This window comes from Micromys minutus (assembly GCF_963924665.1).
Source record: "Micromys minutus genome assembly, chromosome: 18".
Taxonomy (NCBI): Eukaryota; Metazoa; Chordata; class Mammalia; order Rodentia; family Muridae; genus Micromys; species Micromys minutus.
Window position 1 is genome coordinate 23,349,749 of NC_137953.1, and position 27,924 is coordinate 23,377,672.

At 41.0% G+C, this 27,924-nt stretch overlaps 1 pseudogene across 1 annotated transcript in view; it reads left to right on the top strand.

The window, feature by feature from the left end:
* Positions 1–27,218, top strand: part of LOC308432423 (mitotic checkpoint protein BUB3-like) — a 65,728-nt pseudogene extending 38,510 nt beyond the window's left edge. The window contains exon 3 of the transcript in view: positions 26,917–27,218. The product of the transcript in view is annotated as a mitotic checkpoint protein BUB3-like (transcript). The remainder of the gene's footprint in view (positions 1–26,916) is intronic.
* The last annotated feature ends 706 nt before the right edge of the window (positions 27,219–27,924 follow it).

Here is a 27,924-nt window from a genome sequence, read left to right on the forward strand (position 1 = left end):
ATAAGCTAAGAGAAAAAAGTTTAGTGGCAAGAATGGATTCCCCCTCTTTGAGTTGTTGACCAGTAAGTTTCCATTAAACCCTCAATTACTGCAAATTATTGTCACTGCTCTTGGTGAGTGTCTCAGACTTGATGATAAGACCATATTGCTGATGCCACTATACACTAATGGCATTGTTAATGTTTTTAAGAACATGTTTCAAAAGTTATGGAACTATTTGAGAACTTCCCATTGATCATTCAGTTCAGTTTTATGGAATAGCTTGCTGAGTCACTATCTGTCTTAGACACATGCAGTACAGCCTGTCTCTAGTTTACTCTTGCACGGCTATGATAAATAGATAAATAGAGGGCCTCATAAATTCCTGGCAAGTCCTTTATGTTAACTATCTCACAGACCCATCCACTTGCCTCTAGTTTTTCAGTTAAATGTTCTTACCCATATTTCACAGATTTTTACATGTTTACTATATATAAGGAAATTCCTTACTATGAGATAATATAAAAATAAACAATGAGTTCATAGTTTATAATCACTGCTATTCTTACCCACTGTTACTCCCCCACCACACACACACACACACACACACACACACTGGGGCATAAAACTATGAAAATGTATATCGAGCTTTATTTTGGTCTCCTAACTGAAGTACACAGAATAAGGGAAAGACCCTTGTCTTGACTTGCTAAGAGGCATTGGCTTCATGTGTCTCTTTTGTTAGAATTCTGTGAACTTGCTTATCACTCCTTTATTAGCACACAACACACCCTCCCCAGGCACTATTGTCACTGAAAGATAAAACAAATTCAAGAGAAGAATAAATATTTTCCCCAGGAAGTAAATCATAGAGCTTTGCTAAAAACAAACAGGAAAAAAAAAGTAGTGTAGATGCCACTGCAGAGAGGCAGGAAGCTGCCAAGTTAAAGTTTCATAGATTTCCACAGGAGTTCACAGGGTAAATGCACACTTCCTGAGGCCCTGGGAACTTCCTACTTCCTACTTCCAAAGATAGACTCTTGGTAACGAGGGTTGTTCTTGTCTAAGTACTTGTAGAGATAGACACATTGTTTTGGAAGACCGTGGCTTTCTGGAGCATGTTGTGTGAAGAGAACTGGTCTCTCTCTCTCTCTCTCTCTCTCTCTCTCTCTGTCTGTCTGTCTGTCTGTCTGTCTCCGTGTTTGGATTGGAACATGTACAATACAGCCCCCCTAATTCATCTGTCTTTTTATGGGTTTGCTATGTCAAAATCATAGAACGACATGTTTATGCTAATTCACCACGTCAGAATTAATTGAATAAAAATAAACTCACATCCACACTGATTTTCCTGGTTGTAATTTGTCAAAGTAGTTACAATTTTTTTGAAAAAAGAAATGGCAACCATGGGTTCTTTTAATTTCGATCTTAATAACTAATTTTAACCTTCAGATCACACACTAAACATCACATCGCAATTGGATATATAAGTATGTGTATACTTATAAACCAAGTTTTAAAAGAACCAACTTATCATTGAAATGCGTATTATTCAATGCACACATTTGTTTAGTTTTGATAATTTCTTACTATATTTCATTGTGATCTGGTAATTGTAATGTTGCTACTGTTATGGGTTGAAATGTAACTGTCTGTGTTTTTTGATGGTCTTAGGAGGACCCTGTGAAAGGATCATTCAATCTCTAAAGGGATTGTAGCTCACAGGTTGAGAACCGTTGCTGTAGATGTTTAAGGCTGTCGGATCTATAATAAAATTCTGGTTTCTTTATTTGTTTTCTCTTAATATTGCATGGTTATGTTCACCGGTGCTTGTTTTATAAAACCAAGCACATCAATATTCAGTGCACACATACATTTACAACTCACCCATCTTTTTGTTCTTTAAATTAAAATATGATTACATAATTCCCTCTTTATTTTTTTCCCTTCAACCCCTCTCTTCTAACTCCCCTGTTAACAAGAATGTGATCTATTTTTCTTTGTCATTGTCATATAAATGTATAAGTGCTCAAATTTATGAATCTGACTTTCTAAGCTTATGCATATGTATATGACTTCAACATTGACCATTTCGTACTGGATAAGCTATCATGGGTTCATCCCTGGGAAAGACTTTCTCACTATTTCATCAGTCTTTAGTTGCCTTCTATTTTTAAGGGTAGAAGGACATAGAATTTTCTCCTTCCATGGTAGCAGGTACTTTTTCCAGGTGTTCTCTAGATCGCCACATTCTTGCAGTGTTGTGGATAAAATTACCCTGTCGTTTCTAGGAGACATTGTAATGACATATTTTGAGAATTCTGAAATTTTGGTTTCTTTAAAAATGCAGAAATATTATTGGAATATGCTTTTGTTTTAATCCTAGGTATGGGAATATGGGGCTGCCCAAGACTGCCTGCAGCAGCTGCCTATTGTTTGCAGTGTGTTCTAGCAGAGGCATAATAGTATCTGTGATTCTGTCACATTTAGAATTCTGGAAACTTTTCAAAGGGTGTATAAATGCTAGAGCCCCGAGAGGTAGGGTTGATTTTTGTTGATCATTCAGGGAAGTTGTGGTTTCTTAGTACTTAGTAGTCATGCTTAAAGAAGAAACAAAAGGGAAAAGTTAGTGTCAGAGACTCAGCCTCTCGTCCCTTCATTGATCTTCTTTTCCTATCTAGTGACCTAGTGACTGGATGAAACCAAAGGATAAAGCCTAGGGAAAGGAATACTTTGTATTTACATTTGAGATTGAAAGACCTCCGAAGGGAGACCCTCACTCAAATCTCAGAAGAGGCGCGCACCCAGCGAGGCACCGAGACCAGACTTGCTGCAATCACATGAGGAAGTTTATTGAAAGTGAAAGAGTGAGATCTCAGGCCAGCATGCTGGGGTCGAGACTCATATACCACGCAGGGGTAGAGGAGTTCGACCCCGGCCTGAACTTGTAACAGGCTTATAAAGGCAAAAATCACAAAGGAGGGGGAGGACAGGGGGAATGAGGAAATTCATAAGGGGAAGAATCATACATTTTTTATCAGTACACCCCCAGGCACACCTAGGGCGTTGGAACATTCCACAGAGGTCATCCGGACCTTCTGTGGTATTTTGGGAACTCAAATCTCAAGAAAGTGGGATTTCCTGGGAGCGGCAGAGGAAATCCCTAGGGCAAGGAATCAGTGTCCTTTGACAACCTTTTACTCTTCAAGATGTTATCCCTCCCATCCAACCTTCCCCTCCATTTGCCTTCATAAAGGTGCACTCCCTTCTAATCACCCTCTCCACCCCATTGCCTTGGCATTCCCCTACATTGGGAAAACATGCCTCCCTGGACCAAAAGCCTCTTCTCACATTGATGCCAGACACTGCTATCTCCAGCTACATATGCAACTGGATCAATAGATCTCTCAGTGTGTTCTCAATTCTTGGTGTTTTACTCCATGGGAGTTTTGGAAGGTTTGGTTGGTTGATAATGTTGTTCTTCCCTCGAAGTTGCAACCACTTCCGGTTCCCTCAGTCCTTTCTTTTCGCAACCTCATTGGGGTCCCCGAGTTCAGTCTGCAGCAGCTACATCTATATGGCTCTAACATTGTCCCTGAGGAGGCATCTCTACCTGGTTCCTGCCAGTAAGTACTTCTTGGACAGCATATTTCTTTACTGCATATTCATTATTCATTCATCAGTTAAGGGCATTGAGGTTGTTTCCATACTCAGATTGTGAATATAGCAGCAATGACCGAAGACACACCCAGTTTTCCCAGCATGATTTGTTGACGAGTGTTCTTTTCTCAAGAGTATGCTTCCTGTATCATTTTTAAATATTAGAAGGCTGAACTTATGTGTGCTCATTTTGGGGTCTTAAATTTTGTCTTACTGGTTTACAAGTCTGTTTTTGTGTCGGTACCATATTGTTTTAATTACTATGGATCTGTAATACCTTAAAGTCTGGAATGGTAACCTCTGCAATAATGTTCTTTTTGCTCAGGATTGCTCTCAAGGGTCCTCATTCTGTGAGGAATGAGATGTGGATTATGATTCTGATAACATTGAATGTCTAATGTTTTTTCAATAGACTTGCCATTTCACAGTGTTAATTCTGCCAATCTCTCCTCAATTTCTTTCTTCAGAGATGTAAGTTTTCCATTGTAAAGGCCCTTCTGTTGGTACTAGAACAGCTCCTACCCCCAGCGATGGTGCCACCCACAGGTGTCACATCCATTGCCATGGAAACAGCCATGCATCCCCAGGATACACAGGTTCAGAAGCCCACCTCTACCTGGGAACAAATGACCTCTCTACCCCCATAAAAGACCGAACGCCCCTCCATCTCCCTCCTCCTCCCCCTCTCCCTCCTCCTTTCCCTCCCTCCTCCTTCCCCTCCCTCCCTCTTTCCCTCTCCCTCTTGTCCCCAATCCCTGTCCCGTCATTCTATTAAACCTCTCCATGTGGAACTGTGTTGCTTTGGTGTGGTTTGTCCAGGCATGAGCTGAGAACTCTAATTAACAACACTGGTGCCCTGTCTGAGGTGTGGGAATCCAGTCTGTTTTCTATTTGGGAGAATTCATTTAGTGAGAAAGGAATGTGGACACAGACTAGCCCTTCGACACCAGCCACCTCCCTTAGCGAAAGGACTGGTGCTGGGCCAGGTGTCTCTGGTAACAAAGAGTTTGGTGGGAGTTTGGCCATGGCCTTGGAGCAGGTGCATTTATTTAAAGATATTTCATTTTCTTTCCTTTTTTTAAATATTTAATTAATTATTTATTTTATGTGAGTACTCTGTAGCTGTTTTCAGACAGACCAGAAGAGGGCGTCTGATCCCATTTCAGATAGTTGTGAGCCACCATGTGGTTGCTGGGAATTGAACTCAGGACCTTTGGAAGAGCAGCCAGCGCTCCTAACCACTGAGCCATCTCTCCAGCCCAAGATACTTCATTTTCTTTGAGGCTATTATGAATGGGAGTGTATCCTTCACCTTTTACTCAGCATGTTGTTAGTTTGTTTTGGCATATAAAAAAGTTATCGATTTTTGTAAGTTGATTGCCATTTTGCTGCAATGATTGTCTTTAGAAGTTCTCTGGCAGAATTTGTGGGGTAGCTTATGTACTGTATCATGTCATTGGCAGATACGCACAGTTTCACTGTTTTCCCTTTTCATATCCCTTTACTTCCTTGTCTTACTACTCCAGCTGAGATGCCAAATCTTTTAGCTTTACACTCCATTTTAGAGAACCTGACCTAAGTTTGGACTCAGGTAAACTAACAGGCTGGTACCTAGCATTAGTTTCCAAGTTGCCCCCAACAAAACCTGAGCCTATCTCCAGTCTCTAGGCTAATTCCCAACAAGATCAGCATCTTCAGGTTATTCCCCTGAAACACCGGCATCGCCAGGTTACAATCCCACCCCTTGCCTAATGACCCCCAACGCAGAGGAGAGCAGAAGTTAAGTTTATGATATGACTCCCAGCACCAGCCAATTATGTTACCGGCCACAGTAGCTTTCCAATTAGATGGTTACACTTGTGCTCCGTGCTTCCTGCTTCCTATAAAGCTTTGTCCTGATAGACATTAACCCTCAGCAAAACCACCCTGTATGACAGAGGTGCATGGGGGGGGGGAGCTGAGCTAGATCAAATAGAATAAAGACCCTGCTCTGAGTTCCATCAGATTGGCTCCTGTCTGTTTTGGGGGAGATCACTAACATTGCACAACACAGCTAGTGCTTTAAACAGTGTTAAAAATGAGTGGGGACAGTGATTAGCCCTGTGTGGGTCCAAATCAATGAGATCAATTTGTTTTAATCCAGTTAGGATGATGATCCCTGTGGGTTTGTGACATGCAGCATGTGTGTGTGTGTTTGTGTACATATACATTTATGCATATATGCACACATATATACATGTGTGTATGTATACATATGTATATATTCCATACAGTTGTACTCTACAACTTTTATCCTGAAAGCCTGCTGGATATTTATCAAAGGATTTTTTTTTCTTTCTTTTTCTCATTTTTTAAAAGATTTTTCTGTATCTATTGAGTTATAATTTAATTTTTTAGAGTGTGTTATGTGAGATGATATTTATTGACTTGCATATTTTGAATGAACCCCTGCATCTTGTGGATAAATAAGACTGAGTGAGAACGTCCTGTCAGCAGGGCTGGTGTCTCGGCTGACTGCCCAGGCGTCCCCAGTGCCCCCTGGTCAATGGTGCATGAGTAGAACAGCATCCTGGGGCAGTGGAGGCCTATACTTCATTGGAGAGCAGAAAGCTCACTTGCTGCTGGGCTCCATTCTTTCTGCTCCCCACCATGACCCCATTTGCCTCAATGGCATCCTGGGACATTCTGAAGCTGCTGGTGGTGCTGGTATCCAAGCCCACTGTGCACACAGAGAACATATTGCAACCCTACTGTGAGCTAAGCTAGGATAGCCAAAGCTTCTAGAAAGATAAGTAATACTTCCAGGGAAAAAAGGACTCAAAACTATGGTTAAGCTTAGTTCATCTAAGAGCAAGGAGTGTTGGGGAAGATGGTTGAATTGACAGTGATAAACACCACTAATGTAGTGTGTGAATGTGTGTGTGTGTGTGTGAATTGTGTGTGTTTATGTGAGTGTATCTGTTTGTGAATGTGTGTGTTTATGTGTGTATATGTGTGTATATGTGTATGTATGAGTGTATGTATGTATGTGTATGTGAATGTGTGTGTTTATGTGTGTGTATCTGTTTGTTTGTGTGTGTTATGTGTATGTATTTGTGTGTGTATGTGTGTGCATGTCTATGTATGTGTGTATGTGTGTGTATGTGTGTATGTATGTGTGCATGTGTGTGTATGTGTGTATATGTGTGCATGAGTGTGTATGTATGTGTGCATGTGTGTGTATATGTGTATGAGTGTGTATGTATGTGTGTATGTAATGTAAAAGTGTGCAATTATTGCGATGGGGCAAAGATGATAAGGTTTCCTGGGAGAATCCAAGCAGATCACCTACAGCTACTGTCCAGGAAACTGCCTGGTTCTAAGATAGTTCAGATGACAACAGCTTTATAAGGAACCTGCCAAGTTACTATACAACATTTTAAGGCTACAGACCTTGACATGGATCTGATGGGCACTGGGAAGGAATTCACTAATTTCTGCACTCTGAGGACTGAAAGCATATAGAGGAGAGGGTTGTTTTGGAAATAGGAGAGGATAGGGATTGACAGGAGCTGGGTTAGGATTCTGAACCAGGATGAGTGCATTTTTTAATCAGGTGCCTGAGACAGGCTGACTCCATGACAGGCTTCAAGCTCGCAGTTCATGAGACTAGGCCTAAATTTCTGCTTCCCAGAACTGGGCAAATCTGAGCAAGTCGGTTACTGGAAAAACCACAGGCTTCGGGCAGCTGATCGGAAGCTGCCCAACCACCTGGCCTGAGGCAAGAGCAGTGTAGTCAGTGACACTTTCCAGGGATCCCCAGCTCCCTATCCAAAACAGTTTTGAAATGTCCCCAGAGTCCTAACCAACAGCCAACCCCACACTCCTAAACATCAAGCCAACCAATCAAGATAATGGTCTTCCCAGGTATTCCCCTAATCTGCTTTAAATTGGGCCTGCAGCTCACCCGGGTATTTCCATCTTGTTAAAGGTAGGCCCCCAAATGTTGAATTTCCGCAGAATAAAGTGGTCTTTGCTTTTATATATATTGAGTCTTTGGCAAATCATGGATCCTTACTTTAATATGCCGCCCCCCCTCCCCAACGGACAATGGCTCTGACTCAGATTGTGTTTGGTCAGAACTGGAGAGGTACTAAGATTCCTCAGATCTGAATGAGCAGGAGAAGTTTGAGCAGGATAAAATTTGCCACTACATCCTACATCTTGATTTTGACTAGGTATAGGGCATTGCCACATTTGGTGTAGGATTCAGACAAAGACAAGGAGAAGAAGACAAACCAAGGGTGGAATACTGGACTACTAGAATGTGCTTGTTGGAGGCCATGCTACCAATATTTAGAGTCCTGAGATAAAAAGGAATCCAGGCATCCTTAGACAGACATCTTCCCAATCAGCGATTTGTGGCTGTGTGTGGATAACACCACCATCCGAAATCGTACCCTTATTCAGAGAATCCAATTCTTCATTTCTGCGTATAGCAAGCTGAAAGTGAGGAGGGGTAATATGCTTTACCTTCAAGTCTTTTGATGCATTTCCTCCAACTCAAGTACCTCTGTGGTGAGGTACTTCGGAATGGCTGCGCTGCACACCGCAGCTCTGCCACCCACACGTCCGTGGCTGGAAGTCCTAGATTTCAGGTGTGCATGAGTAAGGCCCGTGGGACACTCCCGGAGTCCTTTCCAGCCTTACTTCCAGCCATCTCAGACTGTGCTGAAGCTCGGACAAGAGAGAAGGAGACAAGGCCAGGGCGGATGCCCTCTCCTCCATCCTTCTGCGACTCAAACCGCGCTGTCTCCTGCCTTCCTCGTGCCCTATATACTGCGAATCCATTTCTCGATTTGTATTCAGTCATTTCCTTGTGCCCTTTCTTACTTTTCATGTAGGCGTTTGGGCCTATGAACTTCCCTTTGGGGACAGCTTTTTAACATGATTGCAGCGGTTTTTGCTGCATTGTATTTTCATTTTCACTCCGTTTTAGGGCTGTGTTTCTTTCCTTCTCCTGACCTATTCATCGTTTGGCAGTGAGTGCTCCTTAAGTTTGTGCTGACCAAGCCGGCTCAGTCAGTCAACCTGTTCTCCGGAAGCAGAAGCGGAGCAAAGATTAAGAAGGAGACAATTAGATAACACTGAAGCTTGACCCCCAGCCAGTTCTGAGGCTGAAAGGCGAATTCATTTTTATCGTAGTCTGTTTTTATACCCTTTTAATTGAATGCAAGTAATAAGGTCAGTTCTAGGTTAAGGGAACAAATAAGACGACAATAAACAAAGTCCTGAGAGTGATGTTTGTTTGCTATTCTGTCTGTAGTTTGGGGGCGGGGAGGGGGGAGTTTGCATCTACCATCTTGTTGAAGATCTGCTCTGTGACATTGACCTGGGGTTCTTTTTCTGTGCCTACACTTCAAGTAATGTGTCCCACATTCCCTGGATGTTCTTTTCTTGTGGTTTTTTGTTTTGTTTTTTTTTTTTTTTTTGTTTGTTTGGGTTTTTTTGTTTTGGTTTGTGTGTGTGTGTGTGTGTGTGTGTGTGTGTGTGTGTGTGTGTGTGTGTGTGTGTGTGTTTGGCATTTGTTTGCTTTAAAGTTCCTTGCCTTTATCCATTCTACTTGGAAAGATTTAATCTTGTTTTATTTCAGCTTGAGTTTTCTTTAATCTTTCTCTTTATTGAATTCACTTCTCAAATCTTTGCGTTGCTTTCATTAGTTCCCACAACTGATATATTCATTTGTTTACTTTTGTCTTTATTAAGTTGTTTGCATTCCTTGATGAAGTGGATGACTTTGTTGTTGTTTTGTTTTAAATTCTGTACCATAGGGTTTATGTAGGTAATTTCCATCAGAGGCCATTTCTATAGGAATTGTGGGTTTTGAAGGGAACTAGTGTCTCAGTCTTTCCTGTTATTTGGTTTTGTGTGTGTGTGTGTGTGTGTGTGTGTGTGTGTGTGTGTGTGTTGAGATGTGGGCTTGAAGACTCCTTTTGTTAGCTCTGTTTCTGATATGGGTACAATAGGCTAAGACAGAACACAGGACTTACAGATTGGGTTGGGCCTGGAGTTTGGCTATGGCATGGATGTTGTAAACAGGATGGGTTAAGCTGGTGCACGGAATGTATGTCCTGGCCCAAATCTAGAGGTTGTGGGTGATGTGGGCAGGGCTGACCAGATTAGGATTGGGCTATATCTGGCAGATCTAGGGTTTGGGGCTGTTGAGTGGCTAGAAGAATCAGGTGGCCTGGTTTCATAAGGGTTCTGGTTAGCAAGCAACCTCCTTTTGGCTCCTCAGTTTCCCAGTCCCACCTAGAAAACAGCAAATAAACCACTGTATAAACAACAGCTCCAACACAAATTAATGACAACTATTACCTCGTTATTGATCACAGAAAAGAAAAGGGAAAACATAGCATCCAGTGAGAACCATACAGTTAAAATTAATGAAAGTAAAAGTAAACAGGGATAGGATAAATTAAAGCAAGAACAAAATGGGGGAAAAGAAGCAAAGAGAAATAAAAGAAGATGAATAGTAAAGAATTCGAGAAAGAGAAAATAACATTTAAAGGCTAATTATGAAACAGAAATACAGAAATAAAAATTTAAAGGTAAAAGAGAAATAACAAGTACAGACACAATTTTTTTTGTTAAAAAAAAGAACCCTAGAAATTGGTAAAAAGAAAAAAAAAGGCAAATTATAGGAGCTTTTCCTTGGCCCCTAGTATAGTTTTCTATCAGGTCTGGGGCTCGAGATAGAGGTTCATATCTGAAGTCTGTGTTGCCACAGTAATAACTGGGGTTCTAAGTTGTGGGATAAGGGCAGAGTTAAATACAGGAAATTGTCAGTTTCCCCCAGCAACATACCAGGGCCCTATTGCTGTTTTCCATATTCTTGTATCTAATTGAAACAGAATCATGGAATGACTTATTAGAAAACCTCTACATATTCCAGAAAGAGGACACGCCTTAACTGCCCTAGAGACAAGAAGTTAGATGTGTGGTAATTGCGTCTGGGTAGCTGTGTCTGCTGATATCTCTCTGTGGATGGTATCCCCAGCGCTGAGTGAGGTTCTCCCCACTGTATCAGCCCATACGTGCGCACTAGCGTGGGTTTGAATCCTGGTTATATTAGCACTAGCATTGTAGTTTTAATGCCTTTTCCTTATTATTATTTTTTTATGGGGATCATAGAAGAAACATTCCTAAAAGAAGATGCAGTTCACCACAATTTGGGACAAATATGGTACCCACATCATAAGTACACACAAGAACTTCTTTAAGGCCTACAATACAGAAGCTCCTGTGCTGCTCCTGGCCTTGGGGCAGCCCATCTCAAAGTCCCTTTGGCCTGTTTGCTTGGTTTTAATTAACATTTGCTGCTTTGTTTCCTAAGTATACTTTGGCTTAAACTGTCAAACTGTCTCTTCACTGAGCTCCTGTTTTCCGAAGGGCCAAGCCAAGCACTGAAACAAAACCCTGCAGCATTTGCAGCAGCTCCGCAGACCCCAGCTGTCACTGGCTAGCCCCCTCATCCAGCATCTGTCTCACATTCTCTATTACTTGGCTGCCACATGTAGCTGTTTGCCTCTCAGGCACAGGGTCAGGGTGTCACTAAGGTCCTTGAAGGCAAACCCTGTCTTATTTTCAAGTACACAGAGTAGTTCAGTCTCAATTGGGGACAACCTCAGTGCGATGGAGGAGGGGTGCGTGTGACAGTGGTTGTCTCGGTGAGACATGTTTCTCTGGAACAAACAAATGATGGAGCCACCAGGAAAGAAAAGTAACATCTTAACATATTAGGGTTGGGAGAAGCATAAGGCTGAAAATCCTCTAAGCAGACGTTGGCTGGGGTATTTTATAGGCCCCCTTGTCCTCCCCTTTACCATATTGGTCCTGACTGATACTTGGCCTCTTGCCTTCTAGCTCTCTCCCCTGGCAATGGCTTTCAGAAATAAGAAACCACTATTTCATTTCAGAAAGTTCATTTTTGCATTCCTAATTTATGTCCCTCTAACACCCCTTCATTCTGTCCTTTTCATGATCAAAAGCAACTGCTGTTAGGGGTATGTGAGTGCTATAGCTACTTCCTGTTGAGAGGGCTCAGAGTCTAGGGAGTGTTGGTTCAAAAATAGGAAACTCTTAAGATTGGGCTCTTAGAGCTGGACCAGGGTGAAACAGCAACATTCTGGTGGGGAGTGCATCTGGGATCCATCAGTAGGATCTTTTATAGAAGCAGAAGGAGAGGGGGAAGAGAACTCCCGAGGCCAGGACAGTATAACACAGAGTAGGGCAAGTAGGGCAACCATTTCCAGGAAAGTCCCACACACATAGCTGGTTGTTAGAATGATTCACCAAGATCTACTTTCAGGAAAGTTGAGAGCCGTTGGAGTAGATAGAAATCAGTGTGAAGTCCTTTCCAGATGTGTGTGTGTGTGTGTGTGTGTGTGTGTGTGTATGTATGTGTGTGTGTGTGTGAGAGAGAGAGAGAGAGAGAGAGAGAGAGAGAGAGAGAGAAGAGAGAGAGAGAGAGAGAGAGAGAGAGAGAGAGAGAGAGAGAGAGAGAGAGAGAGAGAGACAGACAGACAGACAGACAGACAGACAGACAGACAGACAGACAGAATATTGGGCCTGTACTTCTTGGATTCAGGTAGGCATTACGATGTTGCATTGAACCAAGATTATGGTTGTCTTACATTTGGGCAACACTTTTTTCTTATCGAGAAGAAAATCATAAGGAACGGTTGTCTATACATCTTACATAGATTGAAGCCTAATGTTTAGGATGTATGATCCCTTAAACTGTCAAAGAAACACACCAGTCATCTTAATTCTTTTGCTACACTTTCCAGCTGAAATACACCACTTCATGCCATGTCACTGTCAAGATCACCTATGAAGTTTGTTCTCAGGTGTCACCTGGGTTTGAGAGAAACATCTACTTCCTCCCTAGTCTTCCTCTTACCAATTGTTCTTTCTGTGTCAGCATGAGCCAAAGACTCTCTCTTTCTTTCTTTCTTTTCTTTTTGAACAAATTTATTTTGATAAACAAAGATAAAAGAACAAATTTTAAGCATTTTTGCATGAATGTATACGAATACATTTTTGTCAGTGCTTGGCTTTTTGTTTTTCCCAAAGGTTTGATAGTGTGCATTAATGTATTACTAGTTACAATGAGTAAAAATTACATGTAAAACAGGATGTAACCCGGAATTAGTCAAAGTTTTCTTGGTGTGTAAGGATTGAGCATAATGTTTTTTTGTTGTTGTTGTTGTTGTTTTTTTTTTTTTTTTTTTTTTTTTTTTTTTTTTTTTTTTTTTTTTTACCTTGAACTTCACGCAGTCTGTGAGTTGTTTCTGGAGTGTTCAGAGCTTTCTGGGGTTAGTATCCCATTATCAGTGACTGCATATTATGTCTGTTCTTTTGTGACTGAGTTATCTCACTCAGGATGATATTCTCTAGATGCAGCCATTTTCTTAAGAATTTCATTAAGTCATTGTTTCTGATAGCTGAGTAGTACTCCATTGTGTAAATGTACCACAATTTTTGTATCCATTCATCTACTGAAGGACATTTGGGTTCTTTCCAGCTTCTGGCTATTGTAAATAGAGCTGATATGAACATTGTGGTACATGCGTCTTTGTTGTATATTGGAGTGTCTCTGGGGTATATGCCCAGAAGTGGAATAGCTGGATCTTTAGGTAGTACTAAGTCCAATTTTCTGAGGAATTGCCAGTCTGATTTCCAGAGTGGTTGTATCAGTTTACAACCCTACCAACAGTGGAGAAGTATTCCTCTTTCTCCACAACCTCGCCAGCATCTGCTGTCATCTGAGTTTCGGATCTTGGCCAATCTGACTGGTGTGAGGTGGAATCACAGGGTTGTTTTGATTTGCATTTCCCTGATGGCTAAGGATGTTGAGCACTTCCATAGATGTTTCTTGGCCATTCGATATTCCTCAAGTGAGAACGTTTTGTTTAGCTCTGTACCCCATTTTTTAATAGGGTTGTTTGATTCTCTGGTGTCTAGCTTTTTGAGTTCTTTGTATACCTTGGATATTAGGCCTCTATCTGATGTGGGGTTGGTAAAGATCTTTTCCCACTCTGCTGGCTGCCGTTTAGTTTTCTTGACAGTGTCCTTAGCCTTACAAAAACTTTGCAATCTCATTAAGTCCCATTTGTCAACCTTTGACCTTAGACCTTGAGCCATTGGTGTTTTGTTCAGAAAATTTTCTCCTGTGCCTATGTGTTCTAAGGTTTTCCCTACTTTCTCATCTAATAGTTTCAGTGTATCTGGTTTAATGTGGAGATCTTTGATCCACTTGCACTTGAGCTTTTCACAAGGAAATAAGAAAGGGTCTATTTTCATTCTTCTGCATGCTGAGTGCCAGTTGGACCAGCACCATTTGTTGAATAGGCTGTCCTTTTTCCATTGAATGTTTATGGCTCCTTTGCAAAAATCAGGTGACCATGTACGTGAGAACTCATTTCTGGATCTTCTATTCTATTCCATAGATCCACCTGCCTATCTCTGTACCAGTACTATGCAGTTTTAAACACAATTGCCTTGTAATATAGCCTGAGGTAAGGGATGGTGATTCCCCCAGACGTTTTCTTGTTGATGAGGATGGATTTTGCTATTCTAGGTCTTTTGTTATTCCAGATGAAATTGCAAATTGCTCTTTCCAACCCAATGAAGAATTGGGTTAGAATTTTGATAAGGATTGCATTGAATATTTAGATTGCTATTGGTAAGATGGCCATTTTTAAAATGTTGATCCTTCTAATCCATGAGCATGGGAGATCTTTCCATTTTCTGAGATCTTCCTTAATTTCCATTTTTAGAGGTTTTAAGTTCTTCTCATACAGGTCCTTCACTTGCTTAGTTAGAGTCACACCAACGTATATCCTAGTTTCTGTGACTATTGTGAATGGTATCTTTTCCCTAATTTCTTTCTCGACATCTTTGTCCTTTGAATATAGGAAGTCTACTGATTTGTTTGAGTTAATTTTGTATCCAGCCACTTTGCTAAACTTGTTTATTAGCTGTAGGAGTTCTATGGTGGAATTTGTGGGGTCACTTAAGTACACTATCATGTCATCTGCAAAGAGTGATGTTTTTACTTCTTCCTTTCCGATTTGTATCCCATTGATCTCCTTTTGCTTTCTAATTGCTCCAGCCAGGACTTCCAGTACTATGTTGAATAGGTAGGGGGAGAGTGGGCAGCCTTGTTGAGTCCCTGATTTTAGTAGGATTGCTTCAAGTTTCCCACCATTAAGTTTGATGTTGGCTGTTGGTTTGTTGTATATTGCTTTTATTATATTTAGGTATGGGCCTTGGATTCCTGTTCTTTCCAAGACTTTTAACATGAAGGGGTGTTGAATTTTGTCAAATGCTTTCTCAGCATCTGGTGAGATGACCATGTGATTTTGTTCTTTGAGTTTGTTTATATGGTGGATTACATTGATGGATTTCCTTATATTAAACCATCCCTACATCCAAGGGATGAAGCCTACTTGATCCTGGTGAATGATCATTTTGATGTGTTTTTGGATTAGGTTTGCAAGGATTTTGTTGAGTATTTTTGCATCAATGTTCATAAGTGAGATTGGTCTGAAGTTCTCTTTCCTTGTAGGGTCTTTGTGTGGTTTAGAAACAAGGGTTATTGTAGCCTCAAGAAATGAGTTAGGTAGTATTTCATCTTATTCTATCTTGTGGAATAGTTTGGAGAGTATTGGTATTATGTCATCAATAAATGTCTGATAAAATTCTGCACTGAACCCATCTAGACCTGGGCTTTTTTTGGTTGGGTGGCTTTTGATGACTGTGTCTATTTCTTTAGGTGTTATGGGATTATTTAGATGGTTTACCTGGTCGTGGTTTAACTTTAGTAGCTTGTATGTGTCTAGGAATTCATCCATTTCCTCCAGATTTTCCAGCATTGTTGAGTATAGGCTTTTGTACTAGGATCTGATGATTTCTTGAATTTCCTCAGTTTCAGTCGTTATTTCTCCACTTTCCTTTCTGATTTTGTTAATTTGGATACTCTCACTTTGCCCTCTAGTTAGTCTGGCTAAGGGTTTATCACTCTTCTTAATTTCTCAAAGAACCAGCTTTTGGTTTTGTTGATTATTTGGATGGTTCTTTTTGTTTCTATTTGGTCTATTTCTGCCCTAAATATGATTATTTCTTGCTGTCTACCTCTCTTGTGTGTATCTGCTTCCTTTTGTTCTAGAGCTTTCAGTAGTGCTGTCAGGTTGCTAGTGTATGCTCTCTCCAGTTTCTTTTTGGAAGCACTCAGAGCTATGAGTTTTCCTCTCAATACTGCTTTCATTGCATCCAATAGGTTTGGGTATGTTGTGTTTTCATTTTCATTGAATTCTAGAAAATCCTTAATTTCTTTATTTCTTCTTTGACTCTGCTATCGTTTAATAGAGCATTGTTTAGTTTCCATGTGTATATGGGCTTTTTGTTGTCTTTGTTTTTATTAAAGACCAGCTTTATACCATGGTGATCTGAAAGGATACATGGAAGTATTTCAATCTTCTTATATTGATTGAGGCTCATTCTGTGTCCAATTATGTGGTCAATTTTTGAGAAGGTGCCGCGAGGTGCTGAGAAGAAGGTATATTCTTTTATTTTAGGATGACATGTTCTATAGATATCTATCAATTCCAGTTGGTTCACAGTTTCTGCTAGTTTTACAGTGTCCTTGTTCAGTTTCTGTTTCCATGATCTGTCCATTGGTGAGAGTGGGGTATTAAAGTCTCCCACTATTATTGTGTGGGGTGAAAAGTATTTTTGAGCTAGTAGTATTTCTTTTACGAATATGGGTGCTTTTGTAGTTGGAGCATATATGTTAAGGATTGAAAGTTCCTCCTGACAGATTTTCCCTGTAATGAGTAAAAAGTGTCCTTCCTTATCTTTTTTGATAACTTTTGGTTGGAAATTTACTTTATTTGATATTAGAATGTCCACTCCATGTAGCTTCTTGGGGCCTTTTGCTTGGAAGTTTTTTTCCCAACCTTTTACTCTGAGATAGTGTCTGTCTTTGTCTCTGAGATGAGTTTCCTGTATGCAGGAAAATGCTGGGTTTTGTTTTTGTATCCAGTCTGATAGTCTATATCTTTTTATTGGGTAGTTGAGTCCATTTATGTTAGTAGATATCAAGGAATAGTGGTTGCTGTTTCCTGCTATTACTGCTTTTGTAGGTTGAATTGTGCCTGTGTCTCTTTCTCCTTTTGGTTTTTTTGCTTAAGAGTTTTCTTGTTTTTACTAGGCTGTATTTTCCCTCATTGTATTGGATTTTCCACCTATAATTCGTTGTAGTGCTGGGGTTGTGGTCAGATATTGTGTAAATTTAGTTTTGTCTTGGAATATCTTCATCTCTCCATCTATGGTTATTGATAGTTTTGCTGGGTATATCAGCTTGGGCTGACACGTGTGCTCTCTTAGTGTCTGCATGCTGTCTGTCTAGGCTCTTCTAGCTTTCATAGTCTCTGTTGAGAAATCGGGTGTGATTCTGATTGGACTGCCTTTATATGTTACATGACCTTTTTCCCTTGCTGCTTTTAGTATTCTTTTTTGGCTTTGGACACTTGGTGTTTTTACTATTATGTGTCAGGAGGAATTTCTTTTCTGGTCCAACCTATTTGGAATTCTGTAGGCTTCTTTTATGCTCGTGGTCATATCATTCTTATGGGTAGGGAAGTTTTCTTCTACAATTTTGTTGAAGATATTTACTATGCCTCTTAGTTGATATTCTTCTCCCTCTTCTATTCTTATTATCCTTAGGTTTTGTCTTCTCATTGTGTCCTGGATCTTCTGGACACTTTGGGTTAGGAGCTTATTGGTTTTTGCCTCTTCTCTGACTGTTTTTTCTATATTTTCAATGTTGTCTTCAGCCCCCGAGATTCTCTCTTCCATCTCTTGTAGTCTGTTGGAAATGCTTGCTTCTGTGACTCATGATTTCTTTTTTAGGTGTTCTACTTCTAGGGTTGTCTCTTTTAGTGTTTTCTTTATTGTGTCCATTTCTGTTTTAAATTACTTCTTCCATTTCTTCATCTCTTTGGTTCTGTTTTCTTCTAGTTCTTTGAGTTCTTTGAGTGTTTTTCTTGTTTCTTCTTTAAAGGCTTCTAATTCTTTATGCTTTTCCTCCCGTTCTTCTTAAAGGACCTCTATCATCATCTTGAAGTGTGATTTTGGGTCTGAGTCTTCTTTTTCTGGAGTATTTGACATTCTGCTGTTTGTTGTGATGGGAGAGCTGGGTTCTGGTGTTGCCAGGTTGTCTTGGTTTCCCTGGGGTATGCTCTTTAGCTTTCCTCTTGCCATCTTGTTGTCAGTTGTTGATTCTCGCCTTTCCCTATTACCTGGCCTGTGTCCCTGGATCTCCACTGTTCTTGGTGGCGGATGGTCCGAGCCCTGTTCTGTGCTCCAAAGCCACTGTCTCGGATCAGAGGGCCCAATGCTGGGTTCCTGATCTCTGTATCAGGCAGGGCAGGGGTGTGCTTTCCGTGAGCACTAGACAGAGATCTCTCTGCTCCCTGGCTGGTCTGAACCCCTTCTCACCAGGTCATTATTTCTGGGTCTCTGTTGGTCCTTGTGGAGGATGGTCCGAGCCCTGTACTGCCAGGCTTTCTCTTTCTCTCTTCCTCCCCTCCCCCTTCTCCTCCCTCCCTCTTCTCCCCTCCCCCTTCTCCTTCTTCCCTCCCTCCCTCCCTCCCTCCTCCTTTTCTCCTTCTTTTAGGTTAGATACTGGCTAGAGCTCACCAAGGGATATCTTCTTGTCCTCCCTTAATAGAATAGGTGACAGTTATAAAACTTTTCTGAGAGATGTCCCACAATCCCTTTGGGCCTACTTAACCTCTGATGTAAAGGGTGGAACAATATTTCATTTTAAAATTCCTGACCACATTAGTCATGGAATATAGGTATGAATCACCCAGAAGGTTAGTTTTATGAGTCCAGTACGTTTTTTTAAATGAAGTTTTTAAAAAAGGAACTATTTACTTATTTTAAGTATATAACAACAATGTAGATATCTTCAGGCACACCAGAAGAGGGCATCAGATTCCATTACAGATGGTTGTGAGGTACTGTGTGGTACTGGGAACTGAAGTCAGAACCTCTGGAAGAGCCATCAGTGCTCTTACCATTGAGCCATCTCTCCAGCCTGAGTCTGGTTCTTTTAAGCACTGTGGATATTTAAATAAAAACCAAACACTTAAATAAACTTTAACTAGGCATCCATTTTTGTCAGACCTTGTAATTATTATGTAAAAATATTTTTGACATCAATATACTGAAATTTGACCTTTTATACACCTTAGATAAGGTGCTCAGACATTTGTATTTCTTTAAGTTTTCCAGTTTTCTTTCCTATCCTGGAAAAACATCCAGCCATCTTATAAAGCATAATAGAATTAATAAGTGTACAGTGGGCAAACTTGTTTGTAATAATCATTTATGAGATGTCACTGTTAATGTTTGACTTGGAAGTTGTTTGACTCGGAAGATAGTACAATCCAATAAAACCTTGATAAAAGGAAGCTGAAGCCAAACTGCACACATAGTAAATTAGTATTGCTGTGCATGAAGTTAACACTGTGGACCTTGGTTAGCCCTCAGGTCAACCTCATAGAAACATAAGACAGCACACAGAGTTATCTATCATGACCGATCTCCCATAATCATGCTTTGACTTTTGAATGAGTTTGAGTAGCCGACAGGAATGGAATTTTAATCATGAGATAAACAGCAGCCACAGACAGTGCCTTTTCTCTTTGGATGCTCTGTTCTTCTTTTTCCCTGTCACAGGGTCAAGAGATGAGCACAGCTCAGGGAAGGGGACTCGGGAGGACATTTTGAGACGAAATATACTTGTGTCAGAGGTGGGAGAGTCAAATTCCATATCCAGAGCCAGATTCTCCATGAACTCACACAGCACATGGCAATTTAGTGTACACATAAAAGACAGCTATTCCTCTATAAAATGGACCTAGTGGTTTACCTAGAAAAGGAGACTTGCTGTTCAGTTAAGTGACCACGGGCCGGACCTAAAGCATTTCCCTTTTTTAGCTAACAGTACAGATTTTCCTCATGGACTTGAACAGGTTGACAAAGATTTGCTTTCTTTCTTTCCTTCCTTCCTTCTCTCCTTCGTTTTTCCTTCCTTCCCTCCTCCTCTTCTTCATTCTTTGTTATTTTTATTTATCTCCCATACTTTACATCCCAACAACAGTTTGTTCTCCCTCCCCTCCTTCCACTCCTCTCTACGTTCTCTCTCCACCCAGGACCCACTCCTCCTCCCTTTCAAGAGAACAAGCTGCCCAGAGATATCAACTGCACCTTGCTTAACAAGTTACAGGAAGACTAGGCACAACCCTTATGTTAAGGCTGGGTGTGATAACCCAGTAGGAGAAAAAGGTTCCCATGTGCAAGCAAAAGATTCAGAGACACCCCTCACTCCCACTTCTGGGAGTCCCACAGAAACACCAAACCACACAACCATAATGTGTATGCAGAGGACTTGGCTCAGACCCATACAGGGACCATGTTTTTGCTTCAGTCTCTGTGAGCCCTATGAGCCCTGCTTAGTTGATTCTGTGGGTCCTGTTCTCATGGTATCCTTGACCCCTCTGGGTCCTATACACTTGTCTTTTAGAGTCCGAATTTTATAAGTTTAAGGGTGAGAGGCAATGAGCGCATGTGTTCAGGGAGGAATAAGCCTGTCTTTCTTTTTTTTTTTTTAATTAATGTATTTATTTTGCACCCTAGATTTTATTCCCCTCCTGCCCCCCCCTTTGACTGTTCCACATTTCATACCTCTTTCCTGAGCCCCTGCCCCTTTCTCCATGAAGATGTCCTTACCCCACACATATAAAGCTTGTCTTTCTAATGTCTGACCTGGAATTATGGCTATATTGGAGGTGACTAACAGCTTGGAAGCCTGTATCCTAAATAAGCACATATATATCTGCAAATGGAGGCTCACATCCTGAAAAATTTAAATACCCTCTGTGTTTTCTTTCCTTTAGGCTCCGCTACCAAGAGGGTTCTGTGACTATAGATAGGTACAAATTCCTGCAAGGAAGCATTCCAGGAGATTCTGAGACCTTGACTCCTAAGAAAAGAAAGCCAGGGGCTCCTAGTATTTGAAAAGACAACTGCATGGTGACTTGGACCTAATGTTAGAGTCAGTTAGCTTCATCTGTAACAAGATGGAGGAGCGAAGACAGAGAAGTTTTGAGTCAGGGTTGCCCTCTTCCTACACTCATCCCCTAGTCCACCAGATGGGCATTTCCAGTCTGTCAGTAGGAAAGAGCCAGGGCACTGTATGTCCTAAGGAGAGACTGGGCTGAGTAGTGGCATTTCACATCTTACCCATGGCTCAGTTCCCAATGCCCTCCTTTGGTAATCATAAATCATAGAAATCGTATATTCTCTGAGAGAAACCTGAAGTTCCATTAACCTAAGGGGGGGGAGTGTGTCTCTGCTCCAGCCTCCGGCGATCAGTCGCAGAATTGGAGACAGAGCCAGATGCAGAAAGAAGATGGCTAGATGCCGGAGTGTTAGCCAAGTAGCCCTGCTTAATTCTGGGGCCCGTCCACCTACCAATTCATAAACGGTCACTTTCAGAAATCACCTGACAATTGAAACCAGGGGACTATTACAATCTGATCACAAACAAAACAAAACAAAAACCCACAGCAACAACAACAAAAACTAGTTTTAATACTGGGGACTCACAATCTTATGGCTCTAAAAGACTTGGGCAACTCCACTTCCCAGGTATTGCCCTCCACAGTACACAAATCTTGTCTCATAGACTCACGTCAGCTCTGCCCCACAAGTGATGCTGTACTTAGCTGTCATCCCATAGTCCTGGGTTTTCTTTGGCTTTTGTGCCACCCAAACTACCGCCAAGTGGGAGTCTTTACACATTACCATCTTCATCTGCCAGCACAAAGTGCAGTCCTTGGTCCCCTCTGGACCATTGTCTCTGTGCGCGGACTCTAAGGAAATCTTCTTCCCAGAAGATCCATCACAATGATGCTGCTCCCTTAAGCTGATTCTTCAGCACCATTCGGCCAGTACCTATTGCCTCTGAAGCGAAGGTTTCACTTCGCTACCTCTTGTCTCTTCATCCCAGATGATTCTTCAGCCTCAGATGACCATCACCACAGATCACATGTATGACTCTATAGTCTTTAAGAGACGCTCAAACTTCTCTTCAAACTTCACAAAGCCAGCTAGGTCTGACCAGCTCATCATTACTGCCTACAGCTAACAGGCAAGGCTGGTCCTCACAGGTTTTTCTCTGCTGCCCACATTCCCTAGACTCTGGGGCCTAGAGGGAGTGGTGAGCAGGCTATCGGCCTTTGGAGGAGACAATTTCTGGCAAATGTGTGATCTGTGTCAATGAATGTAGTATTGTCACCCAGATGAAACAGGCTCATGCATCCTTTTAGACATGGCGGGCAAGGTTTCAAGTACATGATGAACCAATATTTATGGCACTGCTACCTCTAAACAGTCTGCCCATTTTTCAACAGAAACGGGATCTTGATATCCTCCTTGGTTATTACAGCTCACTAGAATACCATGAGGCCAAAGGTCTAAAACGACAACAATCAACACTTGTAGAACTCGACGTCATGCCCTTCCCAGATGGAAGAAGAAAGACTGAAAGAAGGATTACCCAGGTGTTCATGACACAGCAGTCTGAATATTTATAGCTAACACCCCCCAGTTTGTCGCCTTTGGGAGCATCTCTGAAAGTGGCTCATTTATTAAGGATGCTTGATAGAAACTGGCAAGAGTTTAGGAAACACAGGCATCCACGCCAGCAAGAGGCCGGTCCATCTAACTCTCAAGCCATGGCAGAATCAGCTAACAGGGGAGGAGACATTCTATCTCTACTTGATATTTCCCACTAGAGGTCATTTTTTTTATAAACACTCCAGTTTATATTTAGGACAGGCAGTTCTTAAGATTGTGGGGACACAGTCTAGGGGAGCCTTCTCTGACATCTACCTGTCTATAAGACAGCAGAAGATACACTGGGACATGTTTCAAATCTTCTGTCTCCCTCTGCAGAGTGTTTTCGGGAGATTTACTGAGATGGGCCTGGGTACTGTATCCTCTACTTTCTTGTCAGTGACAATGAAAACAGAAGCCTATATTGCTTTATGTGACCCTTAGTAACCCGTGACCTTAATGCATTTCTAATCTTATCTTGTACCTAATCTACACCATTCAGAAAAGTAAATGCTCCTTTGACTCGTTCCCCCAAATATATAAGCAGTCATGATAAGCAGCAAGAATGAATAACTACCACGTGTACTCTACCTGCTCATATGTTGAGAATATAGAATGACCTTTTACATAAGCCTGTTTATGTCACAGTAACTGGAAAGTGAAATTAAAAGTGGGCATGCGCAGGGTGCTTTGGGGAAGAAACACAGACAGACAGGAGGGAGGAAAACCTAGTAATGCCAGGCATGTGGGTGCTGGACAGAAAGGGTGGCAGAGTCCTTGTTTCCAGCCCTTCAGTCTCTAATTTTAGCTATTACCGTCAGAAGCTTGTCTGGTATCCGGCCTGGAGATGCCTAAATTTAGTGCTAGGGATGTCACCAAGTGCCTTTTGCATATTTACGAAAGCTATCTCCCCCTGAGTCCCACCCACCGCCAGCATTCCTTCTCTCTCTCCATAATTCCAGAGATCCCCAGAGGCCCGTGTCTCCAGCACATACAGCAAGGACAAAGGAGAGCCAGAGCTGGAGAAAGTGTGTGTGGAAGGGGATTTGTCGTTCATCGTAATCCAGTTAAGAATAACCTCTACCTTAGGGTTCACATATGCTAACAACTCTTTGGGACAGAACATTCATACATCTCACCTTGAGAGAAGCAGGGGAGAGCAAAAACAAGCTTCCAGCACCCATGTAGGTTCTTGATAGACAAAGGTCCCCAGGGATACCAGAAAGATACCCTATACAGAGACAGATGTTTCCCTTATAGCTCATGTATAGAGGCTTCCATTTGAATTTATGACACTTCTAATATTGCTCTACATGGGAAGACTATTTGGGGTTTGCTTGTATGCTAGAATGGTTCAAGTGGTTCAGGACTGACCACATATATTATCAGATACTCTATTATGGTGCTGATCCCCGGGGAACACTAAGTCTCCCTCTTTCAACAATCCTTAGTGGCCTTTAATTCTTCTTCTAGGTTCTGCCCAGTGAGATGCACGCCTTCTACAGTAGTGTGTCTATTAGTATTATACTGACTTAGGGATTGTTTAGCAATACTGTTGAGGTCTCATGGGTGTAGCTTCCCTTTCATTTCCAGGAAAAATAACTTCACAGCAGACTTTCTGGGGTTTTGGCTCTTAGACTTTTCCCACCCCTCTTGTGTGTTGGTCCTGATCCTTAGGCACAGGAGATGTATTGTACATGCATCTCTTGGGCTGCATACCCAAGGATCAGTTGATCTCTGCATTTTGACAAGCTGTGGCTTTCTGTAATGGTTTCCATCTGCTGCCAAGAGAAGCTTCTTTGATAAAGGGTTAAAAAGACTTACCTGTTGGTGTAATAATTTCTATTACTGTGACAAAACAAAGCTAAATGCAACTTAGACAGGAAAGAGTTTATTTAATCTTATAATTCCTGGGCCACATTCTGTCACTGAGGGAAACCATGACAGAAACTCAAGGGGGAGGAACTAATGGAGAAGCCACGGAGGAGTCACTCCTTACGGCATGCCCAGCTGGCTTTCTCATATGACCCCAAACCACCTGCCCGCCAGTGGCACTGCCCTTCCCCATGTGTATTTCAAGATTTCCTTCTTCTTTAAAGCTGAATAGTATTCCATAGTGTATAAATGACATTCATTATCAATTTATCATCGAAGAACAGATTATTTCCATTTGTATGTGGCTAAGCAAGTGTCTGTGGAGTAGGGTGTTAAGACCTTTGGGACTTTGCCAAGGAAGAGTTCAGCTGGGTGGTTTAGTAGGGTGGTTTTTGGTTTGGTTTTTTTTACATTTTTGAAAAGTTTTTTTGCACTGATTTTTGAGAATAACTGTACGAGTTTTAATTACATTTCTTTACTTGCCAAGGATGAAGAAGACATTTAAAGTTATTTCATAGACATTTTTCTTTCTTTTCTTGAAATTTTTCTGTGAGAGTTTCTGAAAAAAATTTTATTGTGTAATTTTAAAATTCTTTGATCTTGAGTTTTTAATGTTCTGAATATTAATTAATGTTCTTCTATTATATTGTACTTGGCACAGGTTCTTTTCTATTCTGGGGGCTTTATTTTTACTTCAGGAATGGTTTTCTTTGCTGTGCAGGTGGCTGTAATATTACGTGGTCCCAGCTGTCAATTACTGGTCTTAATTCCTGAACAAATAGAGTCCTATTCATAAATTCCTAGATTACACCTATATTAGATAGGGTACTGTGTATATTTTCTTCTTTAAGCTTTCATAATCCCTATTGGAGTCTTTGTTCACTTGGAACTGATTTTTTTTTTCTGCAGGGTGATATATAGGGTTCTAATTTCATTCTTCTACATGTGAATATACAGGGTCCCCATCTTAGCATTAGTTGAAGATGCCCATTATTTTCTCTCCATCTTTTCATGTTTGTCAACAATCAGATGGCTGTGATTATAAACATTTATGTTCTTTCGTTTTGTTCCACATTGTACATCTAGTTTCGCTTTCTGTTATTTTTATTATTATTACTATACTTCACAATCTGGTATGGTAATAACTCCAGCTTTATTCTTTTTAATTATGATTGTTTAGTTATCCAGGGTCATTTATTGCCTCATTTGAATTTTATAATTTTTTTTCTATTTCTATGAAAAGTATTGGGGAAGGAGTGTTTGTTAAAATTGCCCTAAATCTGTATATTGTTTTTGATATGGTAGTATTCATCACAATATTGATTCTACCAACCCATGACAATGGGAACTCTTTCCTTCTAGTATCTTCTTTTATCTCTTCAGAGAGTTAAAGTTTTCATTGTAGTTAATTCTCTTTAAGTTTACTTCTACATATTTAAAGCTTTTATGAATGGGGCAATTACGATGAGCTTGCTCTTCTCATTTTTTTGTGATTGGTAGATAGAAAGGCTACTGATGTTTTAAAGCTGATTTTGTACCCAGCCAATTTCCTGAGTGCGTTGATCATTTCTAGAAGCATTTATGTGAAATTTGAGGGATCTTTTATTTATAATACATCGTCTATAAATATAGACAGTTCTATTTTTTTCTACTTGTAGCTTTTAAATTTTGTCTTGTCTTACTTCACGCACTATACTGAATAGATATACAGATGTAGGAAAGCTTTATCTTTTTCTTGATTTTCATAGAATTGTTTCCGATGAAGATGCAGAATTCTCAGCTCATTCTCTAGCACCATGTCTGCCTGCATGCTCCCCTTCTTCCTGCTATGAGGATAGTGGACTAGACTTCTGAAACTCTAAGGCAACCCCAATTAAATGTTTGCCTTTATATGAGTTGCTTTGGTCATGGATTCCATAGCAATGGGAACATTAAGACAGAAGTTGGTACCTGGGGCTGGGGTATGGCTTTATGGCCTTTATTGTTTGGAGGATTATGGATGTTGGGACTTTAGATTTAAAGAGCAGCAGATGCTTTAAGTGAGTCATAATAGGCCACCCTAGTGGGACTATGGAAGACACTGGTGCTGAGGGTGATTTGAAATAGGGGAGGGGCGGCTCAAGAGGTTTCAGAGGAGAAGAATGTTAGTATTTGGACTGGAGAGTGTTTTGTGATATTTTGGTGAAGGGTGTGGCTGCTTTTTTGCCCTTGTCTGAAGAGTCTACATGAAGCTACAGTGAACCCTAAGGTAGACCTCAATAATTTTTCCATTTTCGGGTTATTTAATTACACATTGTAGAAGGAATTTTAACCCAGAAGCATGGCTTCTCTGGCAAGGGATCACAACCAAAGACCTCCTAGGTTTCAGTGATACAGCTGGAATGACACACCTTCAACCCCAAACTGTGTAGGTAAAGTTAGTTTGTAGAAGGAAGCAGCCATGATTGAAAGTAAGGTCTACCTGAGGGGCACACAAAGTGGCAACCCCGATAAGATTTGACAGACTGAGTTAGAACTAGGATATGCTCAACTCACAGAAAGATTAGGGTACTTAGGAGAACAGCATAGGGGGGCTCGGCTGGCCTGGGTGGTGGAGGCCTAGCGTTTGCTCAAGTCCTGTGGTTCGGCACCCTAAGAGATGAGTGAATGTCATCCTCTTCCTAGAGTTCATTGGGCTACCCAACAGTGTAGTAGACATCCTGAAAAACTCCCAAAGTGGGAATGCGTTGACAGCCTACGCCATGTTTAAGATGGAAACGCTTGCCCGCTACATCGTGACATTGGGAGGAACGTCCTTTACTGTGAAGTATTTTCGAAGTCATGGTTACATGTCAATCCCACCCCCAGTCAAGGAGTATTCGCAGGGCAGAATAGAAAAGACCAAGGAGCTCATCACAGAGAAAATGGAGGAGACAAAGGATAGACTCACTGAAAAGTTACAAGAAACCAAAAAAAGTTTCTTTTAAGAAAAAAGTGGAATAAGGGTGCCTTATAACAGAAAATTCTACACTTTAACCCTCTGTAGACTGGACAAAGAACAAGTTTCTGATTTTTTTTTCTTTTTTGGTTACTTGCCAAATGTATTCGCTCTCTGAGGGTTAAAGAACAAAGATAGCCTTTTTTTTTTTTTTTTTTTTTAGTTAAATAACAATGGCAGGATCAGTGTTTTTCAAGATGAAGAAGTGAACCCAGCATACAAATTTTATGTGTTGCAGCAGTAAGCAGTAGCTAACGTCCTAGAAATCAGAGCTCTTTTTCTGTGTCCTCAGGGACAAGTTTGCCTCACATCCTCTGACACCCGCAGTGTGTGCTGGTCATTCTGCTCCTAGAGGAAATGTCATTAAGGGTGCCCAGCTCTGTGGGAATGAATTTACAGCATTCAAACTCTGGATAAACAGACTAGAGAAGTTCTCTACCAGTTACCACGTAGACCTTATTCTAAGAAGGCCGTGTCAAGAATTTATAAATAAGATATATTGGCTATGTAATGAAATTGATCTTTTAAAATGGTTTTTAACTGGAGCTTGTCAGCTTCACATTTTTAAAAGCTAATTCCTCTTCGATCTTGACTATGCTTGGTGGGTGACTATGCTTATCATATGGACTACCAGACGTTCTTGTGACGTGTCTTCTCCAACTAAGCGTTGAGAAAAGTGGGTTTTATAGACCTTA